This window comes from Cucurbita pepo, chromosome LG10 (genome assembly GCF_002806865.2).
Source record: "Cucurbita pepo subsp. pepo cultivar mu-cu-16 chromosome LG10, ASM280686v2, whole genome shotgun sequence".
NCBI classification, from domain to species: Eukaryota; Viridiplantae; Streptophyta; class Magnoliopsida; order Cucurbitales; family Cucurbitaceae; genus Cucurbita; species Cucurbita pepo.
This window is the reverse complement of record NC_036647.1, coordinates 7591348-7605648: the sequence shown is the minus strand read 5'-3', so window position 1 is coordinate 7605648 and position 14301 is coordinate 7591348. Positions and strand designations below refer to the sequence as shown.

The 14301-nt window shown below is 39.3% G+C and overlaps 1 pseudogene; it reads right to left on the bottom strand.

Moving 5' to 3' along the window:
• Positions 1–5285: 5285 nt before the first annotated feature.
• LOC111804553 lies at positions 5286–6994 on the bottom strand (annotated as a pseudogene).
• Between the last annotated feature and the right edge of the window lie 7307 nt (positions 6995–14301).

Genomic DNA, 14301 nt, shown 5'->3' with positions numbered 1-14301 from the left:
GTGTTCGAACTTGAAGTCGAATTCAGCCAACGACTCCTGCCACCGGGCTTGTTTTGCTGTTAATTTTGGTTGATCAAAGAAGTGGCAAGTGGCGCTGTTATCCGTCTTCACTACGAACTGCGATCCTAAGAGGTACTGTCTCCAGACTCGAAGGCAATGGACTACAGCCAGCATTTCTTTCTCGGAGACAGTGTATCTTCGTTCGGCATCGTTGAGCTTTCGACTTTCGTAAGCGATGGGGTGGCCTTCTTGAATAAGGACCCCACCGAGAGCAAAGTCGGAAGCATCGGTTTCCACTTCAAATGGCTTTGTGACGTCAACCAACCCGAGGACAGGACCCCTCGTCATGGTTGTTTTCAGATTTTCAAAGGCCATTTGACAATCATTCGACCACGACCAAGGGTGGTCTTTCTTCAACAGCTCTGTCAATGGGGCGGCTCGTCGTGAAAACCCTTCGACGAACCGCCTATAGTAGTTGGCTAGTCCTAAGAAGGACCTCAACTCAGATACGGAAGTAGGAACCTTCCATTCTTGGATAGCTTTTATCTTGTCGCTATCCATACTGATTTGTCCACATCTGACGACATGTCCAAGGAAGTGGATGCATGTTTGTGCGAATGCACATTTCTCCTTCTTCACATACAGCTGGTTCTGCCGGAGCTTGTCAAACACTAACTTCAAGTGCACTTTGTGTTCCTCGAGGGTTGTGCTGTAAACAACAATGTCGTCGAGGTATACTATGACGAACTGATCCAGGTATTCGTAGAAAACCTGGTTCATCAACGTGCAGAACGTAGCTGGGGCGTTTGTCAAGCCAAAGGGCATTACTAGGAATTCGAAGGCCCCATATCTTGTTACGCACGTCGTCTTGGGTTCGTCCCCTTCGGCAATACGTACTTGATAATATCCCGATCGTAAGTCCAATTTCGTGAAGTACTTGGCCCCGTGAAGTTGGTCGAACAAGTCAGATATTATCGGCAGAGGATATTTGTTGCGTACTGTCACCTTGTTTAAGGCTCTATAGTCTATGCACAGACGCAACGTCCCATCCTTCTTCTTCTGGAATAGTACGGGGGCTCCATAAGGGGCCTTTGCCGGGCGAATGAATCCCGCCTTCAGCAACTCGTCTAGTTGTTTCCTCAATTCGGCTAGCTCGGGTGGAGCCATCCGGTATGCATTCTTTGCGGGCGGCTTAACCCCGGGGAGGAGTTCGATTTCGTGGTCAATGCCTCGACGAGGTGGTAGTGTTTGTGGTAGACTCTCTGGCATTATGTCGGTATAGCTGTCTAATACATCCTTGATTTCCTCTGGGACAGTCTCTTCGGTGGTTGCCTCTTCTATCAGTGGTATGGCCATGAAGGTAGGTTCCTCTCGTGCGAGTCCCCTTTTCAGCTGTATGGCCGAGATCATCCGAAGATTACCTGGTTGCTTGATGCTTGCAGGTATTACTGTGGGGTTACGGTCGGTGATCACTAAGCATTTTGCCAATGGCATTGGGATGACTTTGTGTTCTAGGAGGAACTCCATCCCAAGTACCACATCGAAGTCGTCCATGCGAACCACGACAAGGTCTAGCTCTCCAGTCCAATCCCCTATTTTGAAGGGGACTCCTTTGGAAACTCCCACAATAGGCAAGGCCTCGGAGTTGACAGCTTTCATTTTCCCCGGGTCCTTTCCTATGGTGAGTCCCAATCTTCTGGCTTCTTGATCAGCAATGAAGTTGTGGGTTGCTCCAGAGTCTATCAGAGTGCTCTTGCTCAGTCGAGAGTTTATGGTGGCATCTACGAACATAAGCCCTTTCTCTATTATCTCCTTCGGTTCGACTTTCCGTTGGAGGGCTGACAAGAATTTGAGTGCGCCCATTCGGGGGTTGTCGTGATCTTCTTTCTTGTCTAGCAAAGTCTCGACCCTTGCTTCATTGCTCTCTTGGATGGACACTTGGAGTGCAGTGAGAGAGGCCCGATGAGGACAGTAGGATACCTTGTGGGGGCCTTTACATAGCATGCATTGCAAAGGCGTCGTCGGGTGGTTCTTTTGGTGGTAAGGCCCTCGAGATGTCCCCGCTTGATTGTTCTGAGGAGGTCTATCTGTCCATCCATTCGATCTGTTGGGGCTTCCATTTCGATGGCCTGGTGGTCGGTATGGTTTGCCCCCATTGTTTGGGGCTGGCGTCGCTCTTCTTTGGGATCCTGCTTCGTTCCCACAGTCCACGAGTCTCTCGGCGCAGGCCATTGCGGCAGCTAGGGTTTGGACCCTGTTCTCATGTATCTTTGTTTTGGCCCACGGTTGTAGACCATTTATAAAGAAGAACACCTTGTCCTTCTCTGCTGTACCCCTGATATCCAGCATCAGGGTTGAGAATTGTCTGACGTAGTCCCGTATGTTTCCAGTGTGTTTCAGGGCTACTATTTTCTCCATTGCTATGTGTCCTGCATTTTCGGGGAGGAATTGTTCCCTCAACTCTCTCTTGAGGTCCTCCCATGAGTCGATGGTGCACAATCCATCCTCGATGTCTTGCACCTTCGTACGCCACCACAGTTTGGCGTCGTCTACGAGATACATCGCAGCTACAGTCACCTTCTTGTCGTCGGTACAAGCCGTTGTGGCTTTGAAGTACTGTTCGACGTCGAAGATGAAGTTCTCCAACTCTTTGGCGTCCCGATTCCCTTTGAAGGCTCTAGGGTCTGGGAACCTTAGTTTGTTGGATCCTGTACTAGTTTGTCCAGCCGTGACACCTTCCACGGCTTTCATGGTAACTTCAATTCGAGTGCTCATGGCGGACATCCTTTCTTGGAGGTCGTCGACTGTTGATCTGAATTCATCAGCCAATCCATTGAACAAACTCATCATTGTGTTTTGTAGTACGTCGAACTCTTCGCCACGTCCCTCTTTGTGTGCGACAGAGCTATCCGGACTATCAGACGGTTTTGGGCTGCTCGTAGGAGCAACTCTTTCTTCGAGCGAGGTCACTCGAAACAACAGTTCTGCGATTGGCAACCCGTCTAGGCGGTTGCCCATTGCGTCGACTTGGACGACTTTCTCACTCAGTTCGGTCACCCGTGTTTCCAGGAAACGGAGGGTGTCAGGGACTTCTTTGAGGAACAGCATTTCCTCCTCTATTAGCGTAAGCCGATCGGCTTGTGCTTTGGGTGTCGACTTTGTCGTCGACATGATTTCGGTCTGTATGACGTTACGGAGCTAACAAAGCTCTGATACCACTTGACACAATCGCACTTTCGAAGGCAGCGGACTAGCGATTGTGCGGCACTCACTTTCCAGCGACAAGTGAGTTAAGCCAATTTGTTCTTGCGTCGCCTACGGCCAAGCGACGTACGGTCGAGCCTCTAGCCTCGGTTTTAAAAGAAGGTTTTAGAAAACGAGGAGAGAGAGAGATTTTTGAAAGAGAGATTTTAGAAAGAGACGTTATATAAGCAAGCAAGAGAAAGATAACAACGGCTTAGCATATATAACCTTGGGTAGGGAGAAGTTGACGACTAGTCATATCCCCCTATAGTACATTCTGGGCCATTTTAGTTCTGGCAGGCCTAGACATGATTTTCTTGAGGTGTCATACGCTCAAGAATTACAAAGGGAAAAACACTAGAATGAAAAGACATGACAAGGGTTTGGCTTGTCATGGGCATGCGGCCATGGGCAACAGGCCCTGGACAGGCATGACCGTGACACTGTGCTCTCTAAGGGGGTGGATTGTGAGGTCTCACATCGGTTGGAAAACGAAACGAAACATTCCTTGTAAGGGTGTGGAAACCTCTCCCTAGTAAATACGTTTTAAAACTGTGAGACTAACAACAATACGTAATGGGCCAAAACGGATAATATCTCCTAGCGATAGACTTGGGCTGGTACAATGAAACAAAAACTGTGGGCTGACAGCAATACGCACGGAGCAAAGCGGACAATATCTACTAGTGGTGGACTTGAGCTGGTCCAACGAAACAAGAAACATGCGTAATAGCAAACGACGATTAACTACAATAACGGGTTTGGAGACCTAGCCTTGTCTAGTTTGAAACCTCTCTCTAATAGACGCATTTCACACCGAGAGACTAACAACAATATGTAATGGCCCCAAGCAAACAATATCTACTAGCGATATTACTTGGGCTGGTACAACGGAAGAGAAACTGTGAGGCTGACAACAATATGTAACATACCAAAGCAGACAATATCTACTAACGGTGGACTTGGGCTGGTACAACGAAACAAAAACTGTGAGGCTGACAGCGATACATAACCGACCAAAGTAGACAATATCTACTAACAATGGACTTGGGCTCGTACAATGAAACAAAAACTATGAGGCTGACAACGATATGTAACGAGCCTAAACAGACAATATCTACTAGCGGTGGACTTGAGCTGGTACACCAAAACAAGAAACATGCGTAGTAGCAAATGACGATGAACTTTGATAATGGGTTTGGAGACCTAGCCTTGTCTAGTTTAAAACCTCACCCTAGTAGACGCATTTTAAAATCGTGAGACTAACAACAATATGTAATGGCCCCAAGCAGACAATATCTACTAGTGATATACTTGGACTGTTACAACGAAAGCAAAACCGTGAGGCCGAAAACAATATGTAACAAACCAAAGCAGACAATATCTACTAGCGGTGAACTTAGGCTGGTACAACGAAACAAAAACTGTGAGGCTGACAGCAATATCTAACAGACCAAAGCGGACAATATCTACTAACAGTGGACTTGGGCTAGTACAACGAAACAAAAACTACAAGGCTGACGATGATACGTAACGGGCCTAAACAGACAATGAAACAAGAAACATGCGTAGTAGAAAACGACGATTAAGTACGATAACGAGTTTGGAGACCTAGCCTTGTCTAGTTCGTAAGCAATACAGTTGGAAGAAAGTACTTACATTGTTCAACAAGACTCAGTCGTCACCAGCACTCATTGGATGATTCAGCTACATCAAGTGATTCCCCCCAGACAGCTACTTTTACCAATACCAACACAAGTAAAACATGGCACGGTCAGAATAAGAGAATTTACAGAACCAAGTATGAACCCAAAGGCAATAGAAATGAAAGAAAAGAACCTGAAAAAGTTAAAATTACTAAAGACCAACAGATAGCAATGGGCCAGTCTGAGCTGTCTTCATCATTTTTCTGTTGGGAAGCATACGCTGAGTAGTAGCATTTGTCCTATTTTCTCCACGTGCTTCACTGTTTCTGATAAAATTTAAGGCCAAGTTTCGAAAGGCTCTTACAGAGCAGCTAAAAAGCAGAGCCAAAAGTGATGTGACAGAACAAGTACAACAGCTTTCACATACCATTTCAACATGTGCAGAATTACATAAGAGAAATCATAGCTTACATTATCATAGGCTAATCAAGCATTTGACAACCTTATCATTGTCTCTTCGAAGGCTAATGTACTTAACTAATCTGCTTAAGAACTCACTTGAAGCACCACCTTGTCTCAAGGAGATATCAACCTTCTTCTTTAACTCCTTGGCTCGCTTATGGATTTCGATACCCTCTTCGTCGATGAAGAGAGTTCGAATGGCGCTTTCGACGTCCTCTCTCAACAATCTGTCCTCCAACTGTAAGCCAACCCTCCAGACATGGCTCACGAACCGTGCATTCACCCTTTGATCCCCGACTCGAGGCCAGCAAAGCATCGGAACGCCTTCTGCTATACTTTCAATTGTTGAGTTCCAGCCATTATGCGTCAAAAAGCATCCAATTGATGTGTGTGCTAAGACCTTTTGCTGTGGCAACCAACTAGCAATCCTGCAGCGACTTCTGGTAGCCTCATGAAATTCTCTAGGCAACATCTCAACTCCGTCTGAGCCATTGACTACACAAGCCCTCACCACCCACAGGAACGGCCGGCCACTATTGGCTAGCCCCCAAGCCATCTCTAATAGTTCATCTTCTGTCATAGTAACCACACTTCCAATGCTTACATACACCACAGAACTTGGAGCTTGTTTATCTAACCAAGCAATGCAACCCTGCTCTTCATTTAAGGCATTAGTGGAGAAGCTGCTACAGTGCTTTTGAAGAGGCCCTAAAGGAAAGACAGGAACCAAGGTTTCATTTTTTATTTTCTCAAACAAGGCATGTTCAAGACACCAAAGGGAATTCCATATGATAGCTGAAGCAGTTCTTGTTCCATTGTAAATACACGTTAGAACCTCCCTTGTGTGTTTCTGTGTGCTGAAAAGTGGCATGTCCTTAATTCTCAGAAAGGGAAACCCAGCTACTGGTTCCTCCATTCTACGTTCTGAAACAAAGTCACTCTCATCAAGAATTGACAGCCCAATGTAGTTTGCGGCGCTACTTGTCCGCAAAACAATTCTAAAAAGCTTCAAATCATCAGCAACTGCAGCAGAAAAATACATGACAGCGTCATATATGATGCAGGAGATTGGATTGAATTGACAGCGCAATTGCATGTTTACCAAGCATTCATGAAATGGGGTTTCACATTTCATGTTTAGTTTCGAAAGAAAAAGCATAACATCCCCATCAAAGACACTGTAGCTCTCCAACATGCTACCACCAATGGATTCAAAGGAGAATTCAGGGTAATGAGATTCATTTGGAGAGTTAAGTTGTGTGTGAATTATGGTAATGGAGAAACCCTGAGAGTGAAGAAGTTTGGCTAAGTGAAGCATAGGAGACATGTGGCTTGGTAAAGGGCAAGGAACAAGCACCAAATGCCCTTTTCTCTCTTTTTGCTTCCTCTCCATGGTTTCTCTGCTAAATTGGTAGAGCTTTTAGGTTATTTTATAGGGTTCTCTCACCACATTTTTGACATGACAGATTTATTCCCTAATTGCTTGAGAAGTTGAGCTACTTGATCATGCTCACATTTAAGACATTAATAGCAACTTCAATAATCATCAAGTTCAAGTACTGTACCCCACATCTGTTCCTAGTCATAAATCTCCTTTACGTTTCGTTTATTGTTTCAACGGGAATTTTCGCACCATTTTTTATCCTTTTAGTTTGATCTGCCAAATGAACTCTGTTCATATTGACTATCTCATTCTCAAACCTACCTATCAACCATTTGAAACATATTCTATTCTATTAAGCAATGGTTATAACATTGTAACCGTACAAGTCCACCGCGAGTAGATATTATCCTTTTTGGACTTTTCCTTCAAAGACTTCCCTTCAAGGTTGTAAAACACGTCTACTAGGGAGAGGTTTCCACGCTCTTATAAGAAATGTTTTATTCCCCTCTCCAACCGATGTGGGATCTCACAATCCACCCCATTTGAGGTCAGCGTCCTCGTTCGCATACTGTCCTGTGTCTAGCTCTGATACCATTTGTAACAGTCTAAGCCCACCCACAAGCAGATATTGTCTTCTTTGGACTTTCCCTTCAAGAATTTCCCCTCAATATTTTAAAACATGTCTACTGTGGAGAGGTTTTCACACCCTTATAAGGGATGTTTTGTTCCCTCCTCCAACCGACATGGGATCTCACAATCCACCCCCTTGGGGCTAGCGTCCTTGTTGGCACACCTCTCAGTGTCTAGCTCTGATACCATGGGTAACAACCTAAACGGCTAGAAGATATTATCCTCTTTGGGCTTTCTCTTCAAGGGCTTTCCCTCAAGGTTTTAAAACGCGTCTACTAAGGAAATGTTTCCACATTCTTATAAGGAATAGTTCGTTCCCCTCTCCACCGACGTGGGATCTCCCAACAAATCAAAAAGCTTCAATCAAAATCAACTACCTTCCTAGGGCATCAAAGATTAATATAAAGAAAATTCATTATTCTTTTCAATCCCAACATAGGGCCAACAAACCCAAAATCTTGTCAATATGGAAGTTTACTTAATCTAAAACAACCCAATAACCAAGAGCTTGAGATTCCAAACAAATCAAAGAAGCAAGCATTGTAATCATAAATCACAAATCAAAGAAGAATATCATTATTCCTGCCCAATAATCGAAAACAATCCCACTGGAATGAGCACGAATGGCCAATAATTGTCCAAGATCAAAACCAAATAAAAGAGTTAAAGCAGTTTTGTACAGTAATCTCGTATTAAAGGTCCTATAGATAAACGAAACGTATTGAAATTCTCAATCTCCTCACCTGATTATAATATAAACCCAACTGGTGGAGAATTGAATGCGAGAAGTGGGGAACCATGTGGTGCTCACGTTAAGAAGAAAGAAAATAATGGGGAAGATGAAGAGCACAGGACGATAGGAGATGACAGAGGATGATGATGGTGCGGCCATGGTGGGGCAGCATTGGCCGTCTATGGTGGGTGGGCGACAATGGAAGCTCAAATCTTTCATAGTTTGTCTAATTACAAACGATCATATGAAACTCTTCGGGAAATTCCAAAAGATAGAGCCAATTTACTTTCCACTTCCCACCATGGTCCATACAAAAACCTAATTTTTTTTTTGCCCTAGTTGAATGTGAAAAGACATTTATGCCCTCGCTTCACCGACATAGAGAGCGCCAAAATTCAAATACGTCGATTTTTCTCTCTTACCGTTGATTCCCTCCATCTTCCCGGTGTAAGATGACATCGTCGTTTTATTCAACTCTTTAATCTGACTTCAGACTTGGAAGTGCATTGAAAAAGTTATTTAATTTGAATCGATTTTAGGGTTCTTTCGGTTTTTTTAAATTTTTTATATTCCCGTGAATTACTTATCTGGTGTGTTTGATTAAATACATATATTACTGATTCAGCATGTTATCATCGGGTATCGTTTTGTTATGTTTTTTTTTTTATGTTGAAGAAAATTTGGTAGCTTCTAGTATCAATGATTCCCGATCGAGATTCATCAATGTTGAAGAAACTTGGTGGAAGCACATGATATTAAATAAGATGCCTTAATCACGCCACAAAGATTTCGTGATGGATGACAAGATCGAGATTTTATTATATTTTTTAATGTCACAGAGAATTATCTTTAACATTATAAGATACAGTTAGATAGTAGCCATTATGGTATTGATGACGGATAGTTACAACCTTTACTATAAATTTATTTTCAAGGCTATAAATAGTACGAAAGATTTTTAATATTAAAATGAGAGTGGCATGTTACCAAGTCATGAGCTTGTTTCTTTGCATTTCTTGTGTATTCATTGGCATGCTAGAGTCATTCAAGTAGTCTTAATCAAACCATTTAGGGGAATGATTGAATCATGGGTTTAGAAACGAGATTTTTTTACTTTTTATCTTGATCATGAAGGTAATTCGTTCTAAAACTTTCACTTCTTTTTTTACTTTTTTATCTTGATCATCAAGGTAATTCGTTCTAAAACTTTCACTTCAGTTGATTCCTTATCGTTTTTCGAGTTCTTACATTATTTAGATCTAAACGTCTTGTTCTTTAGAGCTTTAGGATATAAATGGATAAGGTTGAGTGTCTGTCAACACTATTGTTACAACCCAGTTTATAACAAATTATTTGATTCAAATCGTTCATGTGAAACATCTGAGTGGAGGTTTACAAAATATTTAATCTCTTTTTATAAATTTGTTAATGGAAAAAATTAATATTTCATAGGATGATCATATACGACTCGATCTTAACTTGAGCGAGTTATGAACGTCTGCTCGTGAGAGCTTGTCTTTTGATTTGCATGGGTGAGAATGACTTTTGTGGTCGATTTAATATGCCTATCATTTTGGGAAATTGACTAAATAGAAAGCTAGAAACATAATTTCATGAGATGAAACTCACTCTTACCATATACAGTAAGTAGAAGAGTGGGCCCCACCCTCCTACGATTGGATCATAAACCAATTGTTTATGAGAGAAGGGATACTTAAGGGAAAATATGTAATTACAGAGTGAACGAACTTTTGACCTATGTGTAATTACAAACAACTCCTGAAAGATCGATTTGCTTGTAATGATTATATTAATGGACCCAACTTGTCCTATAATCCATAACGGACAAGTTAATTTTATATTAGATATATTAAATATAAATAAAAAAATTATTTAATTTGAAGGATACAAATTAATATTTAATATATCAGATATATTAAAAGATAAAAATATTTTTATTATATTTGATTCCGTTAAAAACAATTAATATATATTAGATATAATAGAAAGAATATATATTTGAAATTTGAATAAAATATAAGTCAATAAAATATAATATTTATGTGTTAATAGGTTAGATATTTATATAATTTATTTCGGAAAGATTCTCTCGAAATGTCTATCAGTAGGACCCTTGGGTTGAACAAAATCCAATTCCACAATTTCTCGAGAACCCTTGATAAAGCTCTTTTTCTCCAATCTCTTAGAAATTTTCTTTCAAGAGACTCCTACACGTGTTGGAACACACCTAGGAGGCTTGCATGAAAAACTTCTACGTCGTTGGAATACACTCGCGAAGCCTGCATCCAACAATTTCTACAAACGTAGAGTTCATTCTCTTAAAAAATAATCGGTATGTACTAAGATCGTTAGCATGTAAGGTTAAATCTACGATGAGTTATGCTCCACTACTAAATTCTTTTACGGGATACGATGTAGAGACTGTATTACAAGTACTAAAGGTAGTTTCATCGTAAAGCTAGCTCGGAACAATGCATGTGCTAATATATATCTACAGAAATTGGAATCTCGTTCCAAAGTACGCCTATTGGTAAGTCGATGCTCCATCACTGTCAGGTATACCATGCATAAGATACGAAAAAATAAATATTGTGATGGTATTTATTTGAGAACAATTATTTATATTAACCGCTAAAAGTTTAATATCTATTATTTATAGTATAATTGTTAATAATGAAAAATTAAATTAAAATTTAAGACCTATAATCATTTTATTAATAAATTATTATAATAGTATTAAATTATCATCTCGAGTACAACATTAAATACAATTATTTGATTTGTACGCATTATTTTCTTACCCATCATAAACAAAATTAAAATTTTTATATCGTATTTTTTAAATTTATTAGCTGAACATAATCATTTAACAATAAAATACCATTTTTTTGTTTAAAAAAAGTGACAGCTATTTTCGAGTCAGGGACTTTTTCTTGCAGGATGCCAGGTGCGTAGGAACGCCTAACTGGGTTTTCACCTTCATTTTGTCGTGCTGCTATGATGTAACGTGCAGTCGTTCTGATCCTAACAAATAAATTAAGGTATTTTATTAAACGCAAATACTTAGATATTTGCCTTATTACCATAATTATCTTTTCATATATTGTTGTTTCCATTTATTACCGTTTTTATTTTCTTGTAATTTATGTCTATTTTTTTTATTTTTTTATTTTAAAGTTAACTTTACTAAATATTAATTTATTTTGTATAATTTAATCTCATTTTTTAAAAATAAATAAATAATAAATAAGGAAAAGTTTTAAAATATAAATGGAATATTAAAAATTAAAGTGGGACTATGTCNTTATTGAGAGGATTGTTGGGAGGGAGTCTCCGTTGGCTAATTAAAGGGAAGATCATGGGTTTATAAATAAAGAATACATCGAGAATATTATACCATTGTGGAGGGTCTGTGATTCCTAAGATGCTATCAGAGTCATGCCCTAAACTTAGCTATGTCAATAGAATCCTCAAGTGTCGAATACAGAAGTTGTGAGCCTTGAAAGTGTTGTCAAAAGTGACTCAAGTGTCGAACAAAGAGTGTACTTTATTCGAGGGTTCTAGAGAAAGAGTCGAGCNCATATATACTTATAAATATGTCTCCAATATGAAATAACCTTAGTAGATCAACGTTTAAATCTATGATATCTTTTTATGAAATTGTATTTTAAATGAATGTTTCCACGTAAAAAGGTTACATCATGCATAGGTAGTGATTCTGTTTCAGTATAAAATTAGGGTCGTTACATATTATGAGAACCCACCTCAGTTGAAAAGGAGAACAAAACATTTCTTATAAGAGTGTGAAAACCTCTCTCTAGTAGAGGTATTTTAAAACCATGAGACTGACGACGATTCGTGACGGGCCAAAACAAACAATACCTACTAGTAGTGGGCTTGAACTAAAAAACAATAAATAATAGATCCAACTAAATTCTTTGAAAATTAGAGAACAGAAAACATGATCAAAACAAATATAATAATATATTAATCATTTAATGTGTATGAAGTTTCAGGTCAAAAATTCAATCCATTTGTAGGAGATGGAATACAAAGTTATTCTTCACCTAATATATAGAATTCATGACATCCCCTTTTAACTTGCATTTGCTGTTCTTCATACCAATGGTACAAAAATATACAGAACAGGATGAATTCCTGGAAAAACTCGTGTTAGTTTCTTTACAAATAGATAAGACTTGGCAGAATTGCTCGGGTAGAGTTTTATGACATGATAAAATACAATTATATTGACAATAGAGTCATAAGAAAAAGTCATTCCATCGATGTTTAATCCCGTGTCGACGCCCTATCTGTTTCGGATATTCCTGGAGAGTTGAAGGGTTAGGAGAAACAGGTCAGTAATGGATCTACTGCAGATGCAAGAACAGTAAATATGCTCGGAATTCACATCAAGACGGTAGGTGAATACATCACAATGACACTAATTTGAAATCAGAAGACGTAGAAGACAATATGAACTCGTAAGAAACTATCCATTTTATAAACAAATAAGGCACCGAAATGGTCGAAAGGGTAGCCAGGCTGCATATTCTGTGCATTTTGTGTGTTTTATTGAGANTATTAAAAATTAAAGTGGGACTATGTCTTGTAGGTACATCTCCCAAATTTCATTTAGTGGTCTTTTTGGGCATATTCTATGTGAAATATATTAATATAATTTAATTAGCGACTAATTAATTCATTAAAAAAAAATTATTTATTGAAGTGATTGACGGGTATCTTTAGCTTATTTAAGATGATGGGTATTTTTTGAAATAAGAATCTAGTGCTAGTCCTCTGCATCGGTAATGATAGAAGTTTTGCTTTCTCGTACAATGTTTTGGTGTTGAACAAGACTGGTAACTATGTTGACAAATATGTTTATAAGACGGATGAGTGTTCTCGATATATTAATAAATTTGACGTTTCGTGTATGTTGACAAATATGTTAGGTTGAAATGGAGACACGTTGAGAAGAAGGTAAAAAGACAATTTTACCCCTTGAAACATGGCACATGGGGAAAGAAAGTGTGGGATTGGATTGAGAAGGTCAAATCTAGATAAAGTAGTGGTGATTTTGGAGAACCTTGGAAAGTTTGTTGACCCCATCAGTGTTTTTGAAAAATGTTTGAATATCAAATGTATGTTTGAAAGTTTGTTTTGTTCTTTTCAAGAACACCCTCCAATTGATTGGGATTCCACCGTGGAATATTTTTGTTTTTTTGTTTTTTTTTTTTTTGTCGTGGTCGTCGTAAAAAGGAAGGTTAAATGGATTGAATACATAATTCTTATAGCTTTTATCTGAGTAGAAAATTCATTGTAACGGTCTGTGAAATCGGTAATTTACTTATTACTTGTGACTGTGTATATTTGCACTCATATTTGTAAACTTTTACGTAATTTTAATATATATACTATCGCAAGCGATCACTTGCCCATATTGTAGTACCCCTCGGTCTCGCTGGTTATGGTTATGGTTTTAGCCCGTTATTCTATTACATTGGTTCTTTTTATACGAGTACTCTACACATTTGTGTCATTTTGTCTGCGGTTGAAACAAGACATTGTTTCAGCCAAGTATTCTCCTTCATGCTTTCTCTCACACTTTGGGTTAAAGAGGTTTCTACCTTTGCTCTGCTTTGTTAAGGATATTTAGTTCTGAATTATAGTTTATCATATATATCATATTTGATCTTTTATTGTAAGCAAATATCTTGTATCTATTTATTACTCTTTCCATTTATTTTTGTAATTTATTTGATGATTATAAATGGAGAATTTCACTGCCATTTAAGTATAGTAATTTTAGTAAATATTCTCATGCTTGACGGTTGTCTGGTTGCTTCTGTGACTGTTAGTGCGATCAAGAGGAGTTCTTATCCAATCTCCTCTTTTGTCCTGAGTAGGTCTACTCCATCTTCTTGATCTTCTACGATGCATATCTAGTAGGGTAGCAGATGTATGGACTACCACCGACCCTTGGATATCCTCCGAGAGACCCATGATGAAGCAAAGGGTTCTCTTCCTTTCAGTGTCTACTTGTGTTACGGTAAACTTGGATAACTCGTTGAATTTTAGATCGTACTCCTCCACAGCCTTGTCACCTTGCTTGAGACTCAGTAAAGCTTCCTTGTTTCTTGTACATGGTTATATTTATGTGTAGTCCTTTTATACTCTCC